Here is a 13,899-nt window from a genome sequence, read left to right as displayed (position 1 = left end):
GCCTGATGCTGCAATGACCTCTGGTCCCAATCTCTCCATGGAGAGAGAGAGTGGAACTCTGGAGACTTCCATTTAGAATTTCCTACTTGTTTTCCATGATGCCAACAGGTTTGGGATAGAAGTGGACAGAAAATGATCACCTGACCACACACAGTGCTTTGGTATTTTGTGGGTATGTCTTATCGGTGACTCTCAAAGCTTTCCAACACATTCACAAAGAAAACCACCTCATTCTGCAGCCAATGGTAACAAGGCAAAGGCCTCTGGACAGGTCCCGGGCTACTCTTGTTTGTTTCCATTGCTAGGTACTTGCAGAAGTACTGCACCGTGAGTGCAAAATGACTTGATAGCAAAGTGTCTCTTCTTTTAGGTATATGAAAAAGCCAGAAAGGTCACCTATTGATTTCAGTAGTGAAACTCTTGCTCATGGAAGGCCAGACGTGTGGTGTGGTGGGCAGCATGCAGACAAGCAGGAAGCTACATATGGTAGAATTACTTGCTCACTTGCCCTTCATAAAGCCAGAAGTGCATGGTCATTTGCATTGATGGATAAACTGTCTCCTAAGCAGTCAGAGGGGTCTCTTTGAACTTTGACTTGTCAAATAAGGCCCAGAAAGAGTGTTGTCTCTTGAACAATACCTACATGCACAGCTTCATTTCGTTCTTAGAGGATGAGAAGAGCCTTAGGACAAGAGCAATTGTTGATGGATACCAAAACAGTCTGTCTCTCCAGTGTGCATGAAAATTATTTCATGCAACCATCACACACACACACACACACACAAGCACACACATACACACACACACCTGCCCCACACCCTTTATTCTGATTTCAAGGATCCAGATTGGAGTCTGTCTCAGGATTTAGTAGGTTAGAGGTTAGTAGGTTTAGGATTTAGCTGGTTAGAGTAGTCAGCTTTGGGAATCTCTTGCTCTGTATCCCTGATCTATTGAGCAACTTGTCCAAGGCCTTGCTCTGAAGCACAGTGCTCCCTTTTAGAATTAAGGTGGGAAAGTCTACTTACAACTCATTTGGAGCTAGAGGCTATGTCTCCAGCACCTCATTCTGTACACATGCTCTCAAGACAGGAAATGGTGCAGTTCCCAAAGATGAAACCTGACTTGTCAGGAAGCCTAAACTCAAGCCCTCACTGGACTGGTGCACAGCATGGGACCCAAGGACCTTCAGCCTGGACTCAGAGAGAAAATTCACAGCCCTCCTTCCCCTGCCCTGAGCATTGCTTCGCCTCCTCTCTGGGCTCAGCCTGCCCTGCAACATAGAAGCTCAGATTCGCCCGGCAATCTGTGAACATCCAGCTTTAAACGCATAATGTAGAGTCACAGAGCTGACTATTCATGATTCGCCTAGAGGATGTAATAGAGGCAACGCTCATAGTAAAGCTAATCACTTTGCCGACAAAAGAAAGTCACAACCAGAAATTCATGTGGTGGATGGCAACCAGCTTCACTTCTGCAACTTTGAAATTCCTGGGGCTTCTGGAGCACATCAGCACTTCTCGTTTCTGCCTGGTGCAGATGACAGGTGTGGTCAGACCTGCCGGTCAATCGAGCAGGACTGGAAGCCCCAGGAAGGCCTTATTCTTTAGTTTCACAAGGGAGTTGCATGAAGGAGTGAGTAGCAGGTTTTGTTCAGGAATCTCTGTTCACACAGGTACTCAGGAAATAAACCACTGATGACAATGTTTCATTTCGACCTCATAGATGGAGAGACTAGGTCAGTACAGGCTGAAGTGACTGAATCCATTGAGTAAAATATCTTGGACTTGCCAGGTGCTGGTGGCTCACTCCTGTAATCCTAACTACTCAAGGAGGTTGAGACCTGAGAATTGTGGTTTGAAGCCAGCCCAAAAAGGAAAGTCCATGAGACTTTTATCTCTGGTTAGCCACCAAAAAGCTAGAAGTAGAGTTGCGGCTCAAGTGGTAGAGAAAAATTCAGGGACACTGTCTAAGCCCCAAATTTACACCTCTGGGTTGGCACAAAAATAAAACAAAGCAACAACAACAACAACATACACACACACACACACACACACACACACACTCATACACACACCAAAATCTTGAATTTGCATGTATAAGGTGATAGTCACTTCCTACATAGGTCACTTTCCACAAAGGTCAAGCCTACCCTGCTTTATGTGCAGAGACACAGTTTAGCTTTCAAACACATAACACACTTTTGTGAAAATAATCTCTCTTCAAGCATTAAGATATTTATGCCCTCTTTTTATTTTTGTAAAAACCAAATTGATATAAGGTCATGAGATTTTATAAAATGTCACTTCTTTTTTTTTAAATCTGTCCTCCCAAAGTAACTATCGGAAACCAACACTTTAAGAATCTCAATTTTTTTCTTTCATCTGAGTACTTCAAGATAAATAAGAATAGTATTTTCCTCAAATACGTACACCATGGTTTCCAACCCTACAGTAAGTCCTATAAGTCTTCAAACATCTCAAAGATTTAAAGTATTTAAAGTTCTATCAACAATTCTATAGTGCAACCAGTAGTGCATTTCTGATTGACCTTTCCCTCCACACAACCATACACACAACTATGTACCCCAGAAATAAACTAGAGGCAGAGTCATGAGCTCTGAAAGGGCAACACATGGATGCACGCCTTTTCTCCTCATGGGAGTGCCTCTCCTGTTGTCCAAGCCATTTGCCTTTTGTATGTGTGCTTAGTATTTGTTTTGCTAACATATCAACAAGAGCTAGGAGAAGATGGGGACACAGTAGCTTCAGTGAAATAGAAAGCCTCAGGGAAATACATGAATATTGGCTATCAGTAGCTGACTATCACAGTTCTGAGATGTGACTTATTTTGAAATGCACTTTGAATTCAGAGAAGAGCATGACATATTTAACAAGTAGGGAAACCATCTCCTGTTATAGTCTCAGCCACCAGAGACCTTTTCCTATTACAGGTTCATCACAAATCATGTTTGAGGCCATGAATCCATAAATAAAAATAGCTTATATTGAGATCCCCGGACATAATTTGTAGGATTTTTAACATAAATTTTCAGAGTTCTTTTAGATTTAACACAACTCTAATGTATTCTATAAGCAAATATTTGTCGTTTTGCAAACCAAGTACTCTAAAAATTCTTCTTTAAAAAAAAAAAAAAAACAACTTTGCTTCTCTGCACTGGTAACCATCTGTTCTAGTGTGTATGCAGCATATATATACATGTACATGTGTACACACACGCATGTGCGTGCTCTCTCTCTCACACACACACACAAGCACACAGAGGTAACAGAAGGTGAGTGGAAAGCTTCACGGATTGAATGCCAGCTCCTGAGAGACTGTTTTGATGCTGTTGAATTCATCGTAAAGCATGCGCAAAATCACTTAATTTTCCTGAACCTTAATTTTCTTTTTAAATATTAGCTATAATAACATCTCTATATGCCTTAGATGCTCATAATGATACCAAAAAAATGACCAATAGGAAAATATTTTGTAAAAATGATTTTCATAAAATATTTAAATACATGCTTTGTGCTGCAAAGGCTCGGTTTCAGTAAGAGCTTTCTTTGTGAGGCAAAAGTCAAGTTATGAAATTAAAAGTACAACTTTCCATATGATGTGGAGTTTCCTGTTCTGTGTTTTACAGGTCAGTGTCCCAGATGGGTGAATATTTATTAACATATGACCAACCCAAGCTTTGATTGCTGTTATTAGGACACAAAAATATTGACAGAGCCAAGATCCCTGTTGTGAAATAGGACGATGAAGAGCTAAAATGCCATGGGTCATTATCCTTCATTCATGGTCCTAAGACCTAAGGAAGCAAATTATCATTTGAACAAAATGGTTGGAGTTGGGAACAGAAGGTTCAATATTAGCTTATTGCCAGATCTACCAACTAGACTTTCTTGTTGATATGAGGAGATGAGGCTGAGACCTGGACTTCAATACACTCATGGGGCTGACCCAAGGCAAGAGAGCAGGAAAGCAACTCCTCCATTCTGGGGCACTGCCCTTTGTGCTGCTGGGCTCAGCTCCAGGTGCCAAACTGCCCACTTGCCCTGGCCTAGAACCTCTGTGATGCCCAGGACCTAGCGCTTTCCTCCAGAACCTTCCTTCAATCTCAGTCTTACTCCAGATGCCCCTTCATTTCCAATGAGTTTCTCCTTATCCATACAATGATTGATTCTGGGTCAAAAGTTCCTCTGCCTTGTACAAGTGACACGAACTTGGCAGAGCAAATGAATCCAAGGGTCTCCCACTGAAATGACCCCAGGGCCAAGCGGGAAAAAGCCAAGTATCATCTGAGTCGGATAAGGTCTGCCGTCTTGGAGAGTGCCTATACCACAGTGGGCACACAGAAGGGACCCTGAGGTAGGTAGAGCTGGCTGTCACATTACAGAAATACAGGCCCTGGTGGCCAGAAATTTTCAGAAAAAAAAACAAACACCATAAACTGGTGTTTTATTTTAAAACCATAATTTTGCAAACATTGGCAAGTAAACCAAAGTGAATTTCTGATTTTAAAACTGTTCTGAACTCTAAATGGACAGAATAATAAACATCAACAGGCCTTATTCATTTGCCAAGCAGCTGCCATTCCTCCTATAAATGCGGGCCTGAGAGAGAGAGAGGGAGAGAACACTGGTCATACTGCCAATCATTGGACCTCATGAGAGCAACCTGATCAGGCCCCTTTCCATGTTGTAAAGGCAGTTCAAGGCACAGAGGAGGAAAGGCTGCTGAAACCTGTGTCCTCGTGGCTACCCCTCACCTGTTCCACTGAAAATGCAGCTGCTTTTGCACTAACATGTCCTTATGGCCCATTCTGTTTCTCTTCAGGATGCTTCAAAGCCCTTCCCCTAGCCTAGTGTCTGGTGAAGGGAGAAGAAGGCACACCAGAGGGCAGGAAATCAGCACAGAGTTCATGTCCAGATGAGGAAGTTACAGATGTTTGAGCAAGTTATTAACAAAGATAGAAATATGAGAAGAGTTTATCATTTCTTGTGTATCCAAAAGGTTGTCTCTAATGCAGAAAATCATACCTACTCTACAAAGGATCCTCGAGATTATCTTGCCCTGATCCTACACATGTCAGATGAAAGGATCAACGCCTGGTAAGTCTTCTAAATCCAACAAAGTCAATGCTTCCCACAGTTTGCTGTCCAAGTTGGATGCCTCGCAGGAAACTGCGGTACTGCTACCCAGCACCTCAGTGGAACTACAGACTTCGCTCTATGCTGCATAAACATCAAGCCAGACGTTTCTTAGAAATGGGGAAGGCTGATGAGATAGTATCAGGGGTGATTATAGGACGCTGTCACTGATCATAACATCAACCAGGAACCTGGTAGAGTATGACAAATGTGTCCTTGCCACTCGAGAAGTTTCTGGAAAGTTTTGCTCTTCTGTTTATGACTTTTGAAAACAAAACAAACCAACAAACAAAAAAGGACTCAATCTGATTTGACTGAACTACCTTCTGGTGAGAAACCTTCTAGTGAGCTGAAGAATGACAAGCAGGAACACTACCAAGTCCCGGAAGTAGGCCAAACAGACCATCCTTACAGGGAGCCAGTCAATCTGTCCACCGCCGTGGAGAAAGCAAGGTCTAAAGTTCATAGATGTATCCATGAGATTTGCCTGGCAGTTCTGCCCCAGCTGAGAAGGAGCCACTCAACTTACGTAATCAGAAACCAAATTACAACACAGGCTGGGCACCCAGAGTGGCTCCCAGTGAAAGCTACGTGCTCCTTACGGCCAATGTCTCCCACAGGAACTGGCTCAGTCATGTCCTGTTGTGTGAATGTCCGGCTTCACTACAAGGGTTTTTATAGCTCTTTCATTGTTATTCCAGGAAAAATAAAACTAGATTATTAATCAATACCAAGCCTCCTACTTCACCAGTGTAGAAATCAAAGCAAGCATTTGCCCTTTCCAGCCTCCCATTATAAGGTGAGTCACTTGGAAGTATCGTGCCCGGGGTGCTGTGACCCCTAACTTGTGGAAAATGTAAAAGGAGAGAGAGAGAGACATGCACAGAGAGACAGAGACAGACAGACAGACAGACAGACAGCGGGAGAGAATGGCTAGAGCTTGGAGGAATTCATCTTTTGGTTTGGGTTAATTTTATTTTATTTTTCGGCTGAGTGGGTTGGTCACTACCATTTCAAAAATATTGCTCTTGACCTTAAACTGTGTCACTCCAGAATGTTTTTGAAAGCTATCCTAGGTATACACTCTGTACTTTGAACCATTTCCAATGTTACAACTAGAAACGTTAATAACTCATACATACTCTGCGTCATTTAACATGTCGTTTTGATGTATACATGGGCTTTCAGGGTTGTGCCTTCTTTCACACACAGGCATCATCAATTTGTCCACAAAGAACCTTCCTCTTATCTGCTATCATATTCTCCAAAGAAAAATAGCAACTATTGGGGCCAACTTTTTGAAAGAGGACAAAAAAAAAGAGTATTACATGCTTAAAGAGCTTGTACAGTAGAAGCTTAAGGAGCATATAGCTTAAACATGCCAGGCCTGGTATTTAAATGAGCATTTACAATAACTAAAGTAAAATACTTGTTTAACGTGAATCATTTTCAGCTCTATGGTAGAGGGATAACCTAACATGGATTCGATCCTAGGTTCGACCCCTGTGTTGATGTAAAGAAGCATTTTCATGTAACTGCTACAATTGTCACGGGAGGTACTAAGCAGTTTGCTAGTGACTTCTCAAATGCTCAAGCCAGAGCCTGAACATGCCTCCAAGGTCCCTCACCCATCAAATACATTCTCCTTTCTCTCAGACTCTACTGAGAAAGGAACCTACAACTTGTGCCTGGCTTTAATTAAGAGACAATGCCTATGCATCCCTCTTTCTCCAACAAGACCCTGCCTGGCTCTAAATTTCTGTTGAAATCGTAACTCCATTATAATACAACTTCCTTATTTTATTACTTTCCTCTGAACCACACTCCATGCCTCTATTTTATTACAATTGATATTTCTGGGGGAGAGGGAGGAAGAAGAGAGGGAGAAAAGGAGAGGAAGGGTGGAGAAAAAGGGAGGGAGGCAGTTGGATAGGGTAATTATGAATGGGTGTATACTGTTTGTTTATTGGTTTGTTGCCAGTCCTGGGGCTTGAACTCAGGGCTTGAGCACTACCCCTGGCTTCTTTTTGCTCAAGGCTAGCACTCTACCACTTGAGCCACAGCACCACTTCTGGCTTTTTTCTATATATGTGGTGCTGAGGAATTGAACCCAGGGTTTCATGTATGGGAGGCAAACACTCTACCACTAGGCCATATCCTCAGCCCCGGGTGTATACTCTGTATTCTGCCAAGGTGTAAGGAAAATGCCACTCAGGAACCCCACCACGCAGAAAATTGCAATGTGGCAAAAAGGTAACAAAAATGGGTCAAGTAGAGAAGATGGTGAAACACCCTGTTGAGTGGGAAGCTTAGAAACTGGCTAGAGTAGTGGAGACAGGAAGTTTCCATGAAGTGAAGGATCCTCCTTAGAAGACAGAAGACAACAGGCTGGTCAAGAGGACAAGCGGCCCCCGGAGCCCTGATTTCCCATGCATGCTGTGCTTTCCATGGGAACCCCAGAGGTGGCATTGGCTCCACTGTGGACGTGGAGTAAGTCCGTGAGTCATTATGAGAATGTCAGAAGGATTTTCTAGTCAGGAAATCAGCTGTGCCTCTGTGTTTATGATCAACAGCTTAGATAAATACAAGCCTAAATTGTAAACAAGCACCGTGGAGCCCAGGCCCCTCCGACGCAGGCCCATTTACTATAAATGGCCTTGGTGTCACCAGGCCTTTCATCATGGTGTTGAGTCATGCAACTTCTCGATGGACACCCTGGCTCCTCCTCAGCATTTAACTCCAGAGGGATCTGCTCACGGGGCCCCAAAACACCGTGCACACACGATGACAGCATTAAAAATAAGAACCATGGGCAGAATCCATTTGTCATTTCCAGGTTTAAAAAAAAAAAAAACTTACCCAAAATAAATCCTGATATAAGTCCCTCTCCATAGTTCCTATTGGACAGACCATGAACTACCATGGCTTGAATCTCTGAGCTTCTTTAGAGGAGGAATGGTGGTTTTTATCAATTAAATGGAAATCGTTTGGAAAGGCAGAATTTATCTCTTGCTGAACAAACTTGTTACCTGGAGTAAATCACTGGCTATTTTTTAACCTCAGTTTTCACATAAATATAATTTTTCAGCTGAGAAGGAATAGTCACCATGTTTTCTATACAGTTCTGAAGTTCAGCAAATTTAATCTCTGTGAGTTTCTTTGTTTTTTAGTACTGGGGATTGAACTCAGGACTTTGAGCTTACTAGGCAGTCACACAGCTCCTTTTTTCATATCAGTAGATAGCCTCAATATTTATGTCTAGGCTAACCTGGGCTGTGAGTACTTATACATCCTTGTGTCAATGGAGATGACAAATATATACCACTGCGTCAAATTATTATGCCTTCTCTGTATCTGGGATAACAGATATCACATTGTGGCCAATCTTTGGTTAAGATGGAGTCATGAACTTTCAATGTCTGGACTGGCTTCAAACCAAAAGCCCCAATCTTTTCCTCTCAGGTACCTAGGATTACAGGACTGTGCCTCCATACCCAGCTTTATCTCTTTGAAGTAGGAAGTGGAACAGTGGCTCAAAGTGGAAGAGCACAAAGAGGCTCCGGACAGCACCCAGGCTCTGAGTTCAAGCCCCACAACTGCAAAACAAAACAAAAGACTAGCAATAATATATCTTTGAAGTAGAAAATAACACCAAAAGGCCCAAATGCAGTCTATGTTTAAGAAGAATTCAAATCCTTTAATATTTTGAATGATAAGTAAAACAACACCAGCCCATTCATACAATTCCCTCACTTAGAAGATATTTGTTATCTCTTTCCCTGTAATTGAGAACAATCTGGAGATTAGAAGATGTGATCAGAAGATGAATAGAGCTTTTCTACTATGTCATAGAGTCATTCTGAAGTATTATCAAGTCATTTTTTGCCTTCAGGAAAATCAAATAATATTACAATCAAGTATTTGAAGTGTTGAAGGAGAGGGAGAGAAAAAGGGAAAGAGGAGAGGAGGGATGGGAGAGAAGGAAAGGGAGAGAGTAGAAGCCATTGAACTAAAAGGTGAGATCTTAAGTCCACTGATGACCAAGGTGGCCAATGGTGCTCAAAAAGAACCTTGCAAGCTTCTGTCTCCTAAGAGCGTTCAGGGGAAAGAAGTATGCCTCTATGTCTAGCTCACAGATTTGCCCGAGGGAGGGAGGAGATGGTGTAAAAGTGCTTCATAAAACTTAATGTGTTCTACAAATGAAAGGGATTCTATTTTTTATTAGGAGCCCTTGCTCTTGTGATTGGAGGCCGCTCAATCTATAAGCACAGTAATGGCCTAAACATGTGTTATAAACTGAAGTCTAAAAGTTAATGCCTTTAGCAAAGGAAGCATTATTTTTATTATTATCATTACTGAGAAGACAAAGAGAACCCAGTGTTAACAATCTAAAGGAAGTTCATCAGAGGCTGTTCCACATTATAAGGACCAGTAAGCCTTGTGACAGCACAGGGAACCAGGAAAGTAGAACACCTCCTACTTTGAAGCAAAGCAGGTGATAGTGGCATAATTCATCTTTTCTCAGTATTGGGTGCAACTTCCACCAAGAGCAACACCCATACCCAGGTGATCACTGTGTCACTGTGGGTCCTTGAGATGAGCAACCACAACACAGAGACCCAGGAGTGCTGGAGTGGAATGCTTACCAATGGATCTTGGTTGGCCAAGGAGTTCTGCAGCAGAGCTGAAATTCAACACTAATTGGTTCTTTCTTGCCAGAGAAGAACTTCTAACAGAGAAGCAAATACCTCACCTACCTAGGTAGAGTAAATATGACCAGTAGTCTGAAGAGAGTCATCAGACAGACACAATGATGGGGCTGTGTTACTCTTAACTTTCTGCACGTATTACAGGGCAGAACTTTTCCTGAAAATCCTGAAGTTCAGATGTTTATAATTACAGGCAATGAGGCTCAAAGAGCCAGGCTCATGGATCACTTGTGTTTTATTTTGGGGTTTGTTTTCATTAGATGCAACACTGGGCTGAGCAATGAGCTTTCCAGGGAGTTGCACAACCTCAGCTTTTAGAGATTGTGTTTCATGGTCACGGAAAAAAAAATAATTGGATTTAATAGGTTTTCACAATCATATTATCTACTTAACCTTCCAAGATCATTACTCACTTAATTGCAAGCCCCAAGGAAAAGATCATAGGTAGGGGCTATACTAGACAGTCCTAAGAACAAAGAAAGCAGATTCCTCACCAACAAAGTCAAATCTACATGGAATACCTAAAGTCACCTTAAATATAAGGTGATATAAGCCCCTTGAGTTTGAAGTAATTGTGTTCCTTTGATAATTGTTCCTAATCCAAAATGGATACTTGTATAGTTAAATCTGTTAATAGACTTACACAAATAAATATTTACATACATAATACATATACACATGAGATTTACGTATCTGCATACAAACAGATTACGCAGGTCAAAAGTGACAAATACAAACCTGACACTGTAGATGACAGGATTGTGTTGTTACTCAGTTCTATTGCTTTGTTGCGAATACTCTTATCTCTTGTAGAAGAGAGTGTACAGTTAGAGATTTCAAGGTAATTGGAACAATGTGCTCCCATGTCCAGGTGGCTAACATACAGAATACAGCAATGTACAAGATAAGGTGCTCTGTCCTGAAGGGAGTGAATTCTTTGCTTTGCTCTTAGTGTACCACAACAGGTAATTTGGGTTATAAGAACTTTTAATTAGCTGTTCTACAAATTAGCGCGTTCTTCAAGCTCCAAAAGATGTTTTCCATCTTGACACTGTCCACAGTAAGATCTTGAAGGCAAGACTTACTCCCAATCTGGTTCTTATTCTCTCATTTATTTCTACAGGATTAAAGCAAAACAAAAGCACTTTAAAAAAAACCCTCTCTCTATAGAGTGTACTATAATTGGATTCCTTGTTCCTGTTCCAAGCCAAGGCACTTGGAACCATGTTGCTTGTGCCAAGATTTTTCTCTAAGCTAAAATGTCCTGGTTTGTGTTCACTTTTAGTGTGCCAGGTTCTTCTGTTGACCCAGGTTCAAATTGTCCCACATCTTCCCACAAAGGTCTTGTTTTGCTGTTGGGAAAGACTCAGCAGAAGGGTAAAATACAATGCATCTACAATGCAACTGAAACACCTCTCTAGGAAGACTGAAGCCAAGTGGTGGGGTGACAGCAGAGCTTCCAGGGGAACAAGAGCCTGGCTGATGAAAGACAATCATACCCCAGTGTAGTAAATACACAGTCCAGCTAGATTCCCAATAGCTCTAAGAACCAGGTTGGAAAAGGACTCTCCAAATCCAGGCCTGGCAACTTTTCCTACATCTACTGAGAGAAACTTAGAAGGCACAAGTCCTTCTGTAGTAACTTACTGGAATAGGTTGGTAAAGGGAAAAAATATCCAATCTGCTTGGTAAAAACTGTATATAAATTTTCCTGTATGTTCCAAGAGAATAAAGGAAAAGTATATACTCCTGATCAGCTATTTCTTTATAGGTACGTTGAAAGAAAAGGGGACCGAATTATTGTAAAATAACAACTATATTCTTTTTATAAACTGTTAAAAATTTCATTTTGCATTAGGTAATTCCCTAATAAGACTTCCTTAAATAAGACTTGTTTAAATTTCTATTCTCAGTGTGAAAAGGATGTTTTCAGTGAAAAGATCTCTTTGCAATGCATACAGGATTCGAGTTTGGTTGATATAACGAAGTATTCTGGATATTGCATTCAAACGTGATTCCATAGGCCAGAATTTGTTCCCATCAGCCTCTCCTCCCTACCCCATTTTACTCTTCCTACATCTGGCCAATTCTAACATGTCTCACTTTCTTTGTCTCCTTTCTAAAAGCAACCAACTCGTCCTAGGGGTGCTTCCCAGAATATCTTTCCTGATCCTAAGTTTGTTATGTAGTATTAGGATATCAATGTCCTAGTAACAGAGCCACAACCTAGAGATCTCATCAGGATTATATGCCGGAGGGATGATAGAGTTGAAGTTGGCAGCCCCATAGTCTAAGGACTCAGAACCTCTAAACTTCCAAAGCTCCTGTAGCTCCTCCAGGAGAGGAATCGTCTCCATCTGTGTAACTTCTTCCTTCCACCCACATCCACATGAAGTGTCCTGGAAACCTTTGTGCTCTGTGCCTCCCACTAAGCACCTAAGCAAGATCAATATGGATTTTTAATAATGTTGGCATTCATTTAAAAAAAGAAGAAGAAAATCTATTTATAGCCTACTCTGTAAAGTTTTGTGCTAGGTGCTGAGGCCACAGAGATGAAAAGACAGGTAGATCAAAGAGGGGTGTTAACAATAGTTATTAAGGTCATCTCACTTCCTTTGTTCTGGCTCCATGATCACTCTTAAACTCTTAGTTTATAAGGGCTTTAAAACACTTTGGCATCCTCATCTCATTTGATCTTCACAGCAATCTTGTTGGATAAGGACTGTTCATGTTGTTGATGAAGAAATGAACGGGATTTTAACATACAGTGCTAAGAGGAAAACTCAGGAACCAAATGGAAACCTTTTGACTATCTAAATCTCCTGTTCACTCCATGTATACACAGCCTTCTGAGGATCAAGATGGACAGTTGTGTTTTGGTGTTTTTTTTTCCAGGAAACCTTCCGTTAGTAACCTTACAACAAACAAGTCTTGAACACCTACCATATGCCAAACCTGTCCCAGCTTCTGGAAAGCAGAGGTGGGGATTAGAACATGAATGCATTACTGTTCCTACTCAGTGCTTAGTGAAAGCAAAAAAAGCCACTGGATGTGAACTGGCCATTCAAGAAAGGAAGAGAATCCAGGAAACAAAGGAAAGTACTGTGAAGGAGTTGGAATCCAAGGGTCCACAATAAACTTCCGGATTATAGGAATGTGCTTTCGTTTTTCCCATTTAGTATTCTCAGGGCAAGAAGAAGAGAGTAAAGTAGCATATCGTCTCCAGGTACTTTCAGAAAGTGCTACATGATGTCAGAGACTCTTCTTTACCTGGTTATTGCACCTGGAGGGATCAGGGTAAACTCTGAGCAGTTGAGCACAACAGCATGGCTAAATTTTCACAGGAAAAGTACTTCTTCATGAGAAAGCCCTGGTGGTCTGTACTAGAGAGAAAGCACAATTTAAGCTCATATCAAGTAGACCTTTCTCTCTCTTTCTGTTTGGTGAAACTGGGCTTTGAGCTCAAGGCCGCTCACTTTCCCATATGACAGCTATATAAAGTCATTATAGTACTTAAAAATGGAAGTAAAGGCTTGACACTTTTTCAGGCATTGTATCAAACAAATATTTATACAGAAAAGTGTATCACTAGGAATGACATCTTGCAAAGAGCTAGCCCACACCCATACTGGTTGCTCACTAATAAAATCATAACCACCTTAATACACAGCAGCAAATGTATTGATTCTGCTGATAAAACTTAAAAGAAAATCGCGGTGTCCTTCCTCAACCAAAGATAGCACAAGACCCCATAATGTATTTACAAAGTTTATCAGCACAGAAGCAAGCATTGTCGTGCACAGTTCAGGCTATTACTAGTGACATCCAACACTCTTAGACTAAGAAAACGGTGATTTTCTTTGAGGAGGATGAGGGGTTGTCAAGGTAGTGTTCTTCAAAGACAAGAGTTACTTCTAGCCACAGTGGCTTCACTGCAGCTGTACTGCTTTTGCGTCTAGTTTACAATGGTCCCTGTTGGAGATCAACATTGATGGCTTTTTTTTTTTGGGGGGGGGGGGAGGGGTTGTGGCCAT

Source organism: Perognathus longimembris, chromosome 9 (genome assembly GCF_023159225.1).
Source record: "Perognathus longimembris pacificus isolate PPM17 chromosome 9, ASM2315922v1, whole genome shotgun sequence".
NCBI lineage: Eukaryota > Metazoa > Chordata > Mammalia > Rodentia > Heteromyidae > Perognathus > Perognathus longimembris.
Note: the sequence above shows the minus strand (reverse complement) of the source record.